The following is a 13,697-nucleotide window of genomic DNA, read 5'->3' as shown; positions in this document are numbered from 1 at the left end:
CCATTGGTTCTTATAAAGCCTCTCTGGATGGAGCAGGCTGGCACTTCAGTTGGATCCAGATTCCTTTCTCTTTAGCTTCCTTTTCTCTGATCATTTTTCATCAACTATTTCAGGAAGCTGTCTTGGCTCTTAGAATGTTTAATGTGCTTAATACCCACATTAATTCTTTTGCCAAGAATCTTACCCTTAACTTACTTGTTTACATTAAGTAAGTTAAGCATGCCAACAGCATGCTGAGTGATGTTGTAGACTCTCCCAGTTTTGCCATGGTAATATTTATGGGGAATTCCTTTTTGAACAGTAACCATCCCCAATTGTCTACAATATCACCCTTCTTGTAGATTCACATATATGTGATCAAAGGAACAGCTCTATGTTTTCGAAAAGGCCTAGAGAACACATAGTGGGTACCTTTCCTCTTTCCATTTATTTTTGTCATTTTGACGAATCACTGGAAGATGGCTGCTCCAGCCAACAAATATCTTTAAAAATAATACTTGGCCCTCACATGCTCAAAATGTTTGGTTAACAGTCCCTTGTGAATCAAAGTTCAAAAGAAGTTGCAACTACAAAGGTTGATTGGCTGATCAGAACTTCAATGATATGGAGAGACTGGAACATTTCAAATTCAGAACCAAAGTATCTTGGGCTATCTTAAGTGTCCTTAACAGTCATTTATTATCCACCTGCCTCTGTATGTGACCTGACGTCCATGTCACTATTGGGAAAATCCTTTGGCATGTAGAGATCTCTATTTTCCACCAACCCAAAAGTTAAGAACATCCTGAGGCAGTCAGTATCTTGGGCCCCCTTCACTGTAAAACTCCTACCTGATATTTCCACCAATGTGTATGGAAAATGTCAGTTTATGACTTTCTTTGTTCTATTATTATAAAAACCTCATGAAACTACTGCCACATTAGAACATGGAATTTAGGTTAACCTAAATCTGTGTCCCTGGGCCATGGTTACTCATATTTAGCTCCAGGAAAAAAAAAAAGGCTCTTTTAGTCCCTTTGAAAAGAAAAGGAACGAAAACCAGTTATTTTAAATATAAGGGTACTCTTCAAGAAGGCATGTCAATGTGTTTGTGAAGACAGCAAGATAAACCAGAAGCTGGAGCTCCAATTTGATGTAAGACTGTTCTTGAGGCTGAAGAAATGGTTCCATGGTTAAGAGCATTTGCTGCTCTTGTAGAAGACCTGGCTCACTTCCCAGCACCCATATCATACAGCTCACAACTGCCAGTCACTCCAGTTCCAGGGGATCTGATGCTCTCTTCTGGCCTCTGGGGGATGTGGTGCACATGCAAATATTCAGGCACACACACATACACATAAAATAAAATTAAAATGTTCTTTAAAAAAGAACATTCTAAAAGAAATGATTCCCCCCCTCCAAGGTAACATTTTCCACCTCGTCTATCTAACCCATCTGTCGCCAGAGTTCTCTTGGGGTCTCTTGCATGATCAGACAAATCATATAACATATTTTTATGTGAATTTATTATGGTTTTTGCCCTTGGGTAGGGAGGGGTAAATGGGGGAACTTACATAGAAACGCACACCCTGCACCCAGCTCTGCACAGCTCAGCCCACTGTTCCAGATTGCTTCCTTGCTTGCCCAGTCTCCAGTAACTTTCGCCCAGGCATCTTGGGCTCACAGTCTTTCCCCAGGTCGGTAAATGCCCCCCCTCACGTCCACGCGGGTGAGACGCGGGGGGCCATCTTTTTCTCCATGCCTGCAACTGCTGGTTCGTGGGGGCTCATGGCTTCCATCACCAGATGGCTCCCAGAAGCCCCTCAGCAGTCAATTCTGCACAGCAGGCTCTGGCCCTTGGAGGAAACAGGCAGTTTGGAACACACCATCCTAAATGACCATTTGGTCTATAATTTCTATGAATAATTTAGCCAGCAACAAAATTAGATAATCAGTCATTTTCCTACCTTGATACATCTACTTAACATCTGGTAGAATTTACAAACTAAAAGTCAAAGGTCATGAGATAGTATTTCACTTTACATAGACTTGGTTCACTGCCTCAGGGTTATAAGATGGCAGCTCACATCAATACAATATTTTTTTTGAGGCAGGGTCGTACTGTATAGCCCCTGGTTGGCCTGGAGCTCTCTAGGTAGATCAGGATGGCCTTTAACTGACAGAGATCCACCTGCCTCAGATCAGGACTACACAGAAAGACCCTATCTGGCTGGAGAGATAGCTCAGTCAGTAAAATGTTTGCCACACAAACATGAGGCCTCGAGTTTAGATCTCCAGCATCCCTATAAAAAGCCAGGCAAGATGGTACATGTCTGTAATTCAGCACTGGGGAGGCATTCAGGGATTCAGAGACAGGAGAATGCTTGGAGCTTGCTAACCAGCTAGGCTAGTCTTGCTGAATCAGTGAGCTCCAGATTCAGTGAAAGACCCTGTCTCAAAAAAATAAGGAGAAGAGTGATAGAGAGAGCTGCTTGGCATCAACTTCTGCCCTCCCACACATATGCAAACGTACATACACAGGCATACATCACACATATACAAACACATAGACATGATCTTTACCTTCACATGTCAAGTTGTTTGATCCTTCCTGTGTTTTTCTGATACCTAATATCAGTCAATGCTACAATTCTCTCACACCACTCCAGTATCATGTAGTCAACAAATTATTTCTTACTGTCTACTAAGTATCAGATACCATGCACTTAGGCCAGAAAGTAACTAATCTAATCAACAGTATCCACAAATTGAGATGAAAGTCCTAGATGTGATTCCCCAAACTCAGACTTCATTGCTTCAACTTTACCTTATGTTCCAGGGTAGACTTTGCTATGTCATACCCCTTCCCAAGTCCCCATTTTCCCCCTTTCTCTCATCCCAGGTACCTGACTGGTGTTTGAACAACATGTCCAGTAGCTGCTTCTTCCCAGCTCTGAAGACAACTCCAGGTGTCTCTGATGTAGCAGAAATTTGGGGCTTGGAGGATCACGATTGCATGTCTAGGGGGAACAACAGGATTACCATGAGAAGGAAGAAGGAAACTCAGAAGGGGATATTAGAAGTAACACTGTAAACTCAGCCAAACACACATAGCAGGAGAGAATATAGATCCTAGAGAAAACCTTATCTCTTTCATATCTCTAGACAAATAAAATTTCTTACCATATGCTAAATATGGATCCTTATATTTACAGACAAGCATACCATACACCATTCTCAAAAACAGCTCTGTTTTGCAACAGATGGAGGCTACTGCAGAATTCCATAGCTGGTCAGACACAGAGAATATACGTGTGAGAGATGCCAAGTACTAGGTAACACATCTACAGTTGAACTGCTATACCTAAGGGTCATGGAACAGAGCAGAAGCAGAACAAGGGGTAGAGAGAAAACTAATGCATCTCTCAACTCTCACCAATAAAGCGTCCTTATACAACAGAATGTGATAAACACAGAAGGCCACAACTGGCCAAGTTTTAAAGAATAAGAGACTACACAGTGTGCATCTTTGAATGGGATTCCTATATTGAACATCACCCACCCATGATTCAGGGACCATTGTGGAAGACTGTAAGAGCCATGAACACAGGGAAGCAGAAGCTTTCCGGCCACTGGAAGCCTGTACGTGGGAACCTGTGGCAGTGGTGGCACTGAGCACAGGACCCATGCAAGCTCAATTAAACAAGGGCCCAGAGGAAAGGTAAGAAATGGATGGCAAGCCAGCCCTAGACTGAGAACTATTGGAGACTGATTGATGTTGGATGAGGGAGAATATGCCTTACATACGATCTCTAGATAGGCTGACTAGACTCCAGTGGATGAATTTACACTGAAGGACATCTGGGTACAAATGCTTGACTGGATGGGACTTAACATGTATGGCAGAATACATGAGGTCTGGTGGGGGATGGAGGAGCATAGATGGGGGAGAGAGTCTAAATTTGATTAAGAACTGTTGTATAATACAAAAGCTCAATAAAAATTTTTTTTAAAGAAATGGACTCCAAGCATTTCAAAGCAGAGGAGCAGAGAGGGCTGGAAAAAAACTGAGAGTTTTGCTTGGTTTGGTTTGGTTTGGTTTAGGTAGGATTGTTTGTTTGTTTTTACAAGGGATGGAGAAGAAGACCATGAGAAAGTCAGGGCATAGAGGTGACTAGAATCCTGAGATTTATCTGGAAGTCACCAATGCCGAAGTGTACCTTTGTATACTATATTTAACAGCTTGAGACAATAATTCCTAAGGGAGTCTATAACATCTTAGTACTCTAGAAAATCTATATTTAAAGATGAGATACTAGGGACAGAGGAAATTATTACTGATTTTTCTTTTATTACTGTATGTTTTTAAAATAGTATATTTAAATTACAAGTTAATTAGGCAAGCACATGTTTCTACCTTGTACATAAAGAATATTTTCTCCACTCTTTTTTCTCCACTTCCTTGAGTTTCTCCAAACAACCAAAGTCAATTATCTCAGGTGTGTATACTTTCCTCACACTGTAGAACTACTCCCAACATCACCTTTACTCATCTCAATATGCTTCAAAGTTTCTTACATAGATTAAGATAAAGACATTTTTCTATACTAAAACAAGTTTCAAATGGATAAATCCATTTGTAAACCCATGCAGTCAAAAATGTACCTGATTCCAACTAATTTCCTGTTTAAAGGGAAAAGGATTTGAAAGATAACCCCAGATACCTAAGGAAGAAAGAAAGATGGAAGTTCCTAAAAACTTCGAACACTTCACCTTTTCCCCTGGACTTGACCTATTAACCTTCATGCACCAGTAAGTGGAGGTTATGAGCAGAGTTGCTTCCTGACCTGTGAATGTGATTTTACCCAGCAGCCACTGGGCTGCCCATTCTTTTTATCCTCTCATGTGGTCACAAACACCTCAAATTACCTTGGCAGCTCAGTAAATGATAGCACTATCCCATTCTGACTTCTAAGTGGTTGGCCAGTTGCCAAGCTAACTTTACAGAAGGAACTAGTACTATTTGGTTGGAATCAACCTAACCGACTGAGGGCCTCCTTTTGAGAATAGATCTAGGTTAATCTTTCACTCTAATTTCTCCTTTTACATTAAGTCTAAAGAATAACCCCAATATATTGGATGATAGACAAACCCAACAGCACTACTTATTTAAGGATAGGGATGAAGATTTCCTTGCAGGGTCATATTACCTAAGAAAAGTTACATTCTTACATCTTCCAGTCTTTGTTTCTAACCCTGGAAAATAATTCCTGTGTAGTCCCAATTCCCACCCTGGGTCATATTGGAAGAGGGCTTGGGAGGTTGTCACTGGCAACAGTTTTTCAGCAGAGCATTGATGTTGTAGGCTCTCCTTTTTACTCCCTTATCACAACACTGACTTGACTCAGAATCAGATCCCTAGATCCAGAATAAAGGATAAAGAAGCAAATTAAACAAAGACTAGCCCAGGAACTAGTCATCAGGCACTTTTTAAACTGTCAGGCCTCACATAGAAGCAACCTAGAGTACTATCATTATTAAAAGTGACTGACCCAGGATCACACAGTCGATAATAGCTTATCAATGACTACAGTTATGTTTCCCAAACCATGCTGCATTTCTTTTGGGTACCTAATAGAGTAGCAACAGACAAGTTTATTCTTCTTTGCCTAAAAGAAAAACCTACCTACTTGAAAAGCAATCATCTTTGAACCTGTGCCCAAAACAACCCCAACCAGAATCTAAAAGTTATTCTTTGCATTTCTTCTGACTAAAGGGAAAATGCTCACCACAACTCTTCAAATCTGAAATGTCTCATAGCATACAAACAGTTCTCAGAGAAGCCACTAGGTTTAAAATGAAAATGATGCTCTTAAGTCTTCCATCAGGGAAATCTAAGATAGATGGTTTCCTGGCAAGTATGTGCTCCTCCCTCTATTGTGGGACACAATCTAGTCACTGGAGTTTCCAGGAGTGGCATATTAACTCTTCCAACATACCAGGGCATCATTTACTAAATTACCTTTTTGAAGATACTGCATGGTCCCCCACCCCTTTCAAAAAGGTAATTAGCCTCCCATGGGTGACTAGTTTACTTGAAGTGAGTACTGTGCTCACCACAAGCTAAGGATGATCTCTTTTTGTGAGAATGAAAACACGTTACTCACCAGGAATAATTTTATTTTTCACCTTATAATGCAGTTCAAGTGAAATTCTGGGAGCTTTAACACCAACAATCAGCAACACTATATGGAAGTGCTATATCAGACTTTGAATTACTATTAAGGTAAGTCCAGGAAATGACCCAACCATGCCCTTCCCTAGTCATTAGAGATCCAAATCTAGTTAAAGTTTCCACATTTAAGAAGATGGTAGAGAATGCAATGATGACATATATAAACACCCCAAACATACTTTGTATATCTAAAATATTCCATAATAATAATAATTCCAGACGAATTCCAACAAGTAAGACAAGAAAATTCTAAGAATAATTTTGCTGTCCTGTAAGACTTAGTTCCTTCAGGACGTCTTGCCCAGGAATTCATTCTCCAACCATCTCCTGCTTCTTTGAGTTTCTGTTGCATTTATGATTTGTGTCAGAGCACTTAGTGATTTATCAATTTGTTTAAAATGGCCATTAATGCAAATCTTTAATGACAGTACTCGGGAGACAGAGACAAGCAAAACTCTGTGAGACAGAAGCCAGCCTGGTCTACATAGAGTTCCAGGCCAACTGGGACTACAGGGAGGTCCTGTCTCAAAAAAAAAATGCCACTAAAAGGTAAAAAATGTTAATTATATTTGTCTTCTTTCCCCAATTATATGGTAAGTACCTTAAGAGCCTAGCTATCATATATTTCTCTGACACAAAATTTGTTATTGACGTATATGTATAAAAAATGTTGGATGAGAGAACTAAGGGTCTTTATCACAAAAAATATTATGATAGAGATATTTTCTATTCACTGAATACCCATATGCTCCCCATAATTGTTAGCCCTCTTACAGTTAGGAGAACCACTGTAAGTTGTTCTTACTTATGTCACAGCTGCAGAAGTTTGAGGGCCAAAGAATTAAGGGCCAATTCACAATTCTCCAATTTTCACTTCTGTCCAGAGAGAACCACTGAAATTTCCCAATAGGATAGTTAAGTCACAGAATGAAAACAATTTAGACCACTGACTCAACAAACAGTTACTTTATACACAGTGGAATTTGTGTGAGTATGAAATAAATATTGACTGTGCTAAAGCCTTGAGTATGAAGTTTTTCTGGTACACAGTCATAGCCAAGTGAAAGGTGCCTGATAAAAGTTTTAATAAACGAAACTAATATAATTCATTCCAATATTAAGGAAGTGATCATCCTTAATAAGGCAACGCTGTAAAAGGAAGAACTCCGAGGCAGACTAGGCTTAATAAAAGAAAGAATTGTCCTACAGTAGACCAGAAATAGAAATCTTCCTGTATTCAACCAGAGTCTGCCAACATGCGTGCCCACAGAGGCCCGAAGAGGGTGTCAGATCCCCTGGATATGGAGTTATAGACAGTTGTGAGCTGCCATGTGGGTGCTGGAAACGGGCCCTAGTCCTCTGCAAGAGCAGCTAAGTGCTTTTAACTGTTGAGCCATCTCTCCAACCCCTGTGGTGAGAAATTTTTAAAAGGACAGCTATGTTCAGGAAATTTGAACTAGATGATTTTAAAGATCCCTTCAAATGCTAAGGTTTTATATCTATGATTGACAGTGAATTTCTAACAGCCATTTAATTCATGGAAGACAGAAAAAGGAGAAATGGCTTATTCCAAGTTGTAACTATTTAATATTCTACAGAAGCAACACCAAAAGATCCCACTGCAAAAAGATCCTTGAGGGACTTACAAGAACCATATCTGAAACACCAAGGAGCACCAGACCAATCAAACCTTCCCTTCTCATCTGTGATACCGCATTTCTTAAAGTATGGAGCAATCTCACAAGTTTCTTACCACATCAGTCCAGTGTTCATGTCACAAGGCAACAACGTCACTGGTAAAGACTTTTTACACAGAATTGGTCTTTTGAGTGGCACACTTTAACTCTCTTGAATTACCTCTATAGAAGTGAGGTTTGGGAGGAAAGTGCTTTTTTTGGACTCTCGAACTATTTTATTTTATGTAGCTATCATGTCTATCAGCACATCCCTTGTTTAAATTACAAGGGTGAATTGTTAAATTTCAAAGTAAGGTAAGCTAACTTCTTTCCCTGAACATCTGCTAAGAGCAAAGTCTACGTGTCACATACAAAGTGGTATTACTTAGTGGATCGAAGACTTGACCTAAGGAACAATCTCTGCCACTTGCTAGCTAGGTAAACTTTGGCCAAATACTTAGCTTGGATGAGTCCCAATATCTTCATCTACAAAATAGGGGATATAGTATATACTTTATACATGTGTCATGATTTAAGTGAGATGTGTTCTCTGTAAATCAGGCATGGGATTCAAGTAGTGATATAAATACCCTGTAAAAATACCATTTCTAAAACTAGCATTGAAATATCTGATAGGCAGAATAAATACAAGGTAACTAGTGAAAAAAGAACACTAATTCCCCTCAACAGGAGGCTGAGGTAAAAATGTTTCAAGCTTTAGGCCAGTGTGGGATACAGAGTAAGATCCTGTCTCAAAAAATGTTTTAATAAATTAAATAAAACAAGAAGAGTAGAAAGATCAATTCAGCTTCACTGAATTCATTTGGAATTTTTTCGATTAGAAAAGCCTGGGAATAGCTTAGTTCTAGTACATATGTACTGCAGTTTTCTATTGTCACAATTTCATAATTATTTTAATTTCATAAGAATCACATATAATTTTTTGAATGTTAACAGTTTCTACAGCTCTTAACCTAACCTTGAGTTTAGCTTAAATTAGATTCAGTAAGTACTGTGAACAGAAGCATATAAAGCCCCATGACATTTCAATGAAAGATATAAAGAACATATACTGCATATGTCATGCAGGTTAATTATGTATTTCCTGGTACTTATGAGTTATATCAGCACAGAACTGAAAGAGATTATGGCAGCAAGAGCAGCTGCAACAAGTGTACTGCAAATCCAGTATGGCCTTAAAGATGGAAACTTGGACATGTGGGTATTTGATCATGAGAATGGAAGACACAGCCTAGATACACAAATAATTAATTATGCATGCTTAAGGACTGATTTTTGACATCACCAAAACTGGAAGAGGATCTTCTGTGTCACTCATACTTGATTTTCTTAATATTATTTTCTAGTAAATCTCATGAATCCATATCTTATTTTGATCACACGAGAAAAGCCAAAGGCATTGTTCTGCTTCTCTCTGTAATGGCCACATGCTAAATAGGCCATGGCTCCTTTACTGAAAGCTCTGCACTGATGAGAGCAGAAAGCCAGGCAGGGGTGCCCCCCTTTGTTGCTGCTTTCATTTTTTAAAATGAATCATAATTTCTGCATTGGATACGAAGATGGGTTTACAGCTATTAGCCATCATATTAATAATTTAGAAAATACATGCCCAATCACTTGTGTTCTTTCAATTCCCTATGAACACAGCTGCAACCCACATTAGAAGCGAGAGTGAATGGATATTTTTCAGATGAGATATTTGGGCTGAATTATTAGGGTACCCTGTACTACAAAATTACTAATAAACATTGCTTCTGGCTCAATTTAGCCTGAACTCAGTGAACCTAGCCAATGGTGACAAATCAAAAACTCTGAAATACCCGATGAATGAATATAACTAATCAAGGAACCCTGTAGGAAGTAGATGCCAGGATTAATGAGCCAGTAGTTTCGCCATGCCATGCTGTTATTTCTTCACATAAATGCCCTCAGATGAGATTATCTTTATGTCATGAAAGGGAGAAAAGGAAGGTTACTTCTTTCAACTGACAGGTTAACTACTGCCATTAGTTGGACATACATCTTTGTGTGTTGTTTTTTCTTTATACCAAAAATTAAAATACAAAGTCCACAATAGAAATTAAAGACATATTTTCATTTTCACGGAACAAAGTCATTGAGGGCATCACATACAAATTGCCCCAAAGTTAGAATCTCATCTCTATTTCTTCTGTAAGTCTACATTCTCATGTACCTTAATTTACCCAAACTGCTCTGCATCCTATCTTATGCTCACTCTCTAACATCATCTTCAGCAGCTTGCATTCATTCCTATATTACATATTACATACAAAAAGTTGGTGCACCATCATTACTATGCCATTACTTGTATGTCACATAGAGCACTTGGTGCCAATTTTGAGAAGAAAATTAAGACACAAGGATGAATGTGTGTATTAAAATAAATCAATCATATAGTCATAGCATAATAGACTTTGACTTTTCTGGCTAGTGTATAGTGACAGATGCCAAATAGGCTACTGAGCAAAAAGTACAATTCATCAGAGGCTAGACATCTACCACGTTGTGCTTATCTGCCTCACATTCTGACATTATTCACTACTATCTAGTCTTTAACTAACTTTAGTTATTATAACATTAGCAGATTTGAGTCAGAATTGATTTTTATAATAAGTAAAAAAATCTGAAATAGTATTCTGTTGTCAAGATTTTTTTTCTCCTTCAAAAAGCAAAAATCTTTCACACTTGTGACTGAGAATCTCCGTCTCTGCTTTTTAATCTTCATTAAATGTCATCCTTAACACTTTAAGCCAAGTTAGCCCTTCCCTACCCTAATCGCACATATGACTTTAAAATGCCCAGGATTCTTAATACAAAAACTCTATTGCCATAGAAATAAATATTATTCTAGAGTCAGGTTAAGTGAAAAACTCTGTATGCTTTCATTTTAATGTTGACAAATAACCACTATATTATGAAATATAAGTGTCTTTGAAAACATCTATCACTTTAGTTGATTTGCAACTTCTCATCAGTGTTTGGAGTTGGCCCATTTTTTTCAAATGAAAGATCCCATTCCCCTTGCCTTTGAGAAATACAAATTTTAAAGATTCCATTTAGCATCCTTTATTGCATTCCTACATCATAAAGTTATGCTTTATAGCAGCATAAAAAAGCTGTAAAATTAGCATCCTTGTAAACAACCTTCCATGCTCACTGGTGAAGCAATTGGTGGTGATTTGCACTGATTTCCTAAATGTGACTTGAGATTATGTACCAGAGAGAGAGAGAGAGAGAGAGAGAGAGAGAGAGAGAGAGAAAGAGAGAGACCAAGACAAGGGAGAATACTGTGGTATGTAAAAGCAAGCAGCCGTCTAGTGGTGCCTTATAAACATGAAGGTTGTAATGCTTAATTTTAGGGCACATTCCGAATACAGAAATATCCTGGGTTTGGGTTTTTTCTTTGTTTGTTTGTTTTTTGTTGTTTTGGTCTGGCATGGTGTGCATGCCTGTAATCTCAGCAGTCAGGAGGCAAAGGCAAGCAGATCACTGCAAATTCTAAGCCAGCCTGGGCTAGCTATCCAGACCCTGCCTCAAGGAATGGTTCTAGTTTAATATGAAATCCAAAATTAGTGTTTTTCTCTGCTTTAATGCTTTCTTTAGAAAATGTAGGCTGAAATACCCTATAAAAATCGCTGGTTTTCCTCTAAAATTCCTAAAGTAACATGAACATATGATTTTCTTTACCACAGAACATTCTTTTTTGTCTTCATCTTCAAGAAGGCTCCTTTGTGCTCTCTTACTTGAGTAATGATTACGTGTAGTTCGTTTACACTGGCAGAGTTTACACTGGCAACTGAACGAGAAACACCCCATGGAAAAAAAGGGGTGCCCTCTCAATACCTATAATGACCCTTAGAGTTCAAACCATAAGACTGTTTGGTTAGTTCTCCAAAGCAAGCATGAAGTTTGTCTCAAGTTTAAACCCCACATTTACTCCTGGGGGAGTAGACATGCACCCACCTTCACTCCCAGACTATGGCCATTTCCACTACTATTGAGGGAAGTCCCCAGATCACATGGCTGACTTCCAGGTTTGCACCAAGCATGCCTGGCAGGAGAGGTCACCCTGGACATGACTCTTCTTTGGACTGTCCTTGCCCCTGGAGGGAGGCCCACTGAAGCCAAGGGGTCAGGAACCAAGGGGGCTTAGCTGGGCCCCAGCAGAGCTCTAGGCAGAGTTTTAACCTTGACCTCCTCATGCCCACAGCCTTGTCACCCGTGCACCGCGGAGGGGCGGTCTCCCTTTCACTGTCCCCGCAAGCGTTTCCACCCTGTGTTGCCCTGGGCCCTTCTCAGAGCCAAAGCCTGCTTGGCCCTAAAGCCTCGGAAGGCTCTGCGCTCGTGTGGAAAGCGTGGCACTTCGTGCCTGCGTCACCTGTCTCTGGCCACAACGCACTGCCTCAGTGTGGAGGCCTCAAGGTGCTGCCCATTAAGTAAAGCCGGGTCTACCGAGAGTCCAAGGGCTCCAGCCAGTAGAGAGAGTCCAGGAGGATCCCCCCCACACTAGCCCTCTCCGGGCTCCCATGACCCCACCCCCTGCCATTCAGTGTTACACCGAAGCCCATCGTTGTCTATATCACATATTGAAAATGATTTTATTATATCCATTTACATTTAACTTGATATAAACTTGTCCGGAAAAGTCAAATAATATGCTTTATATTAGCTCAAACATTTATTAAGAAAACCAAATTCCATAAATAAGCACAGACAATAAGTTAAAACATATCACAAATTGACCAGTATGTAACAAGAATGCTTTATCTACACAAAACATCCTATTTCACATGTTTGTTCATTCTGAGAAAGCGCTTCTGTTCTCTGGGTTTGGAATTGACCAGCACATGCAGAAAGAGCTGATTTCTGTTTCTCTGTACAAAGTTGCAGGGTTGTAGATAGTCCGTGTGCACCCATCGGCAGCCGGCAGGAGGCCGAGGGACACGAAAGACGACAGGACGACCACAAAACAACCAAGGGCACAGAGCAGCGAGAAGAGAAAAACAGAAAAGGAAGCTAACAAACCCCAGTCCTGAAGGATCCAGAAAAGAGATGTGGCTTTTGCTTTACAAAAGGAAAAAAATTCCTCACGTGTTTTATTCTTCCTTATAAAGACTTATCAAAATGGGGAAGATCACCTCTTCATCACATAACTCCGTTAGTCTGCTCCAGCCATCCAATCCACTGGCATGTTCCTCCTGAGAAGCCTTCCTTCTATACCTCACACAGTTGTGCTTAAGAAAACAAAAACAAGATATAATGAAAGCGTTCTTTCGCAAGCCAATAGAGGGCTGCACTGATGTAACTGGGTAGACAGGGAAAAGGTGGGGTGGTGGTCCAGGAAAGAAAGAGAGACGTTCAGAGAAAGAATAGGATAAATCAAATTATAGCAGTTGGGCCCTCAGATGAGGCGGTTGGTAGCAGATGCTTGTCCACTTTAAGACAAAAATCCCTAACATTGTGCTGTCCCTTGAACACGTCCGTGTGTGACCTAGGTACACTGTGGATGTGTGCGCGCGCGTGTAGTGTGTGAGCGTGAGCTATCGTGCGAATGCGTGTGTTTCTGCCCACGATCCAGTCCATTGGTGTCTGATTTCAGATCCTGAGTCGACTCCCTGGTAAGTAAAATGGCGGGAAGGATGCTTTCAGCCGGGCGCGGGAGGAGGGGTGTGAGGACCCGGAGGGGAGGCACGGGCCGGGCGGGTTGTGGACCCGTGGTGTCCCAAGGGTGGCTGGGAGCGCCGCGGGTCAGAAGGCCCGGAAGA

The sequence above is a fragment of the Nannospalax galili genome, unplaced genomic scaffold (genome assembly GCF_000622305.1).
Source record: "Nannospalax galili isolate Female #2095 unplaced genomic scaffold, S.galili_v1.0 scaffold907, whole genome shotgun sequence".
Classification (NCBI taxonomy): Eukaryota; Metazoa; Chordata; class Mammalia; order Rodentia; family Spalacidae; genus Nannospalax; species Nannospalax galili.
Note: the sequence above shows the minus strand (reverse complement) of the source record.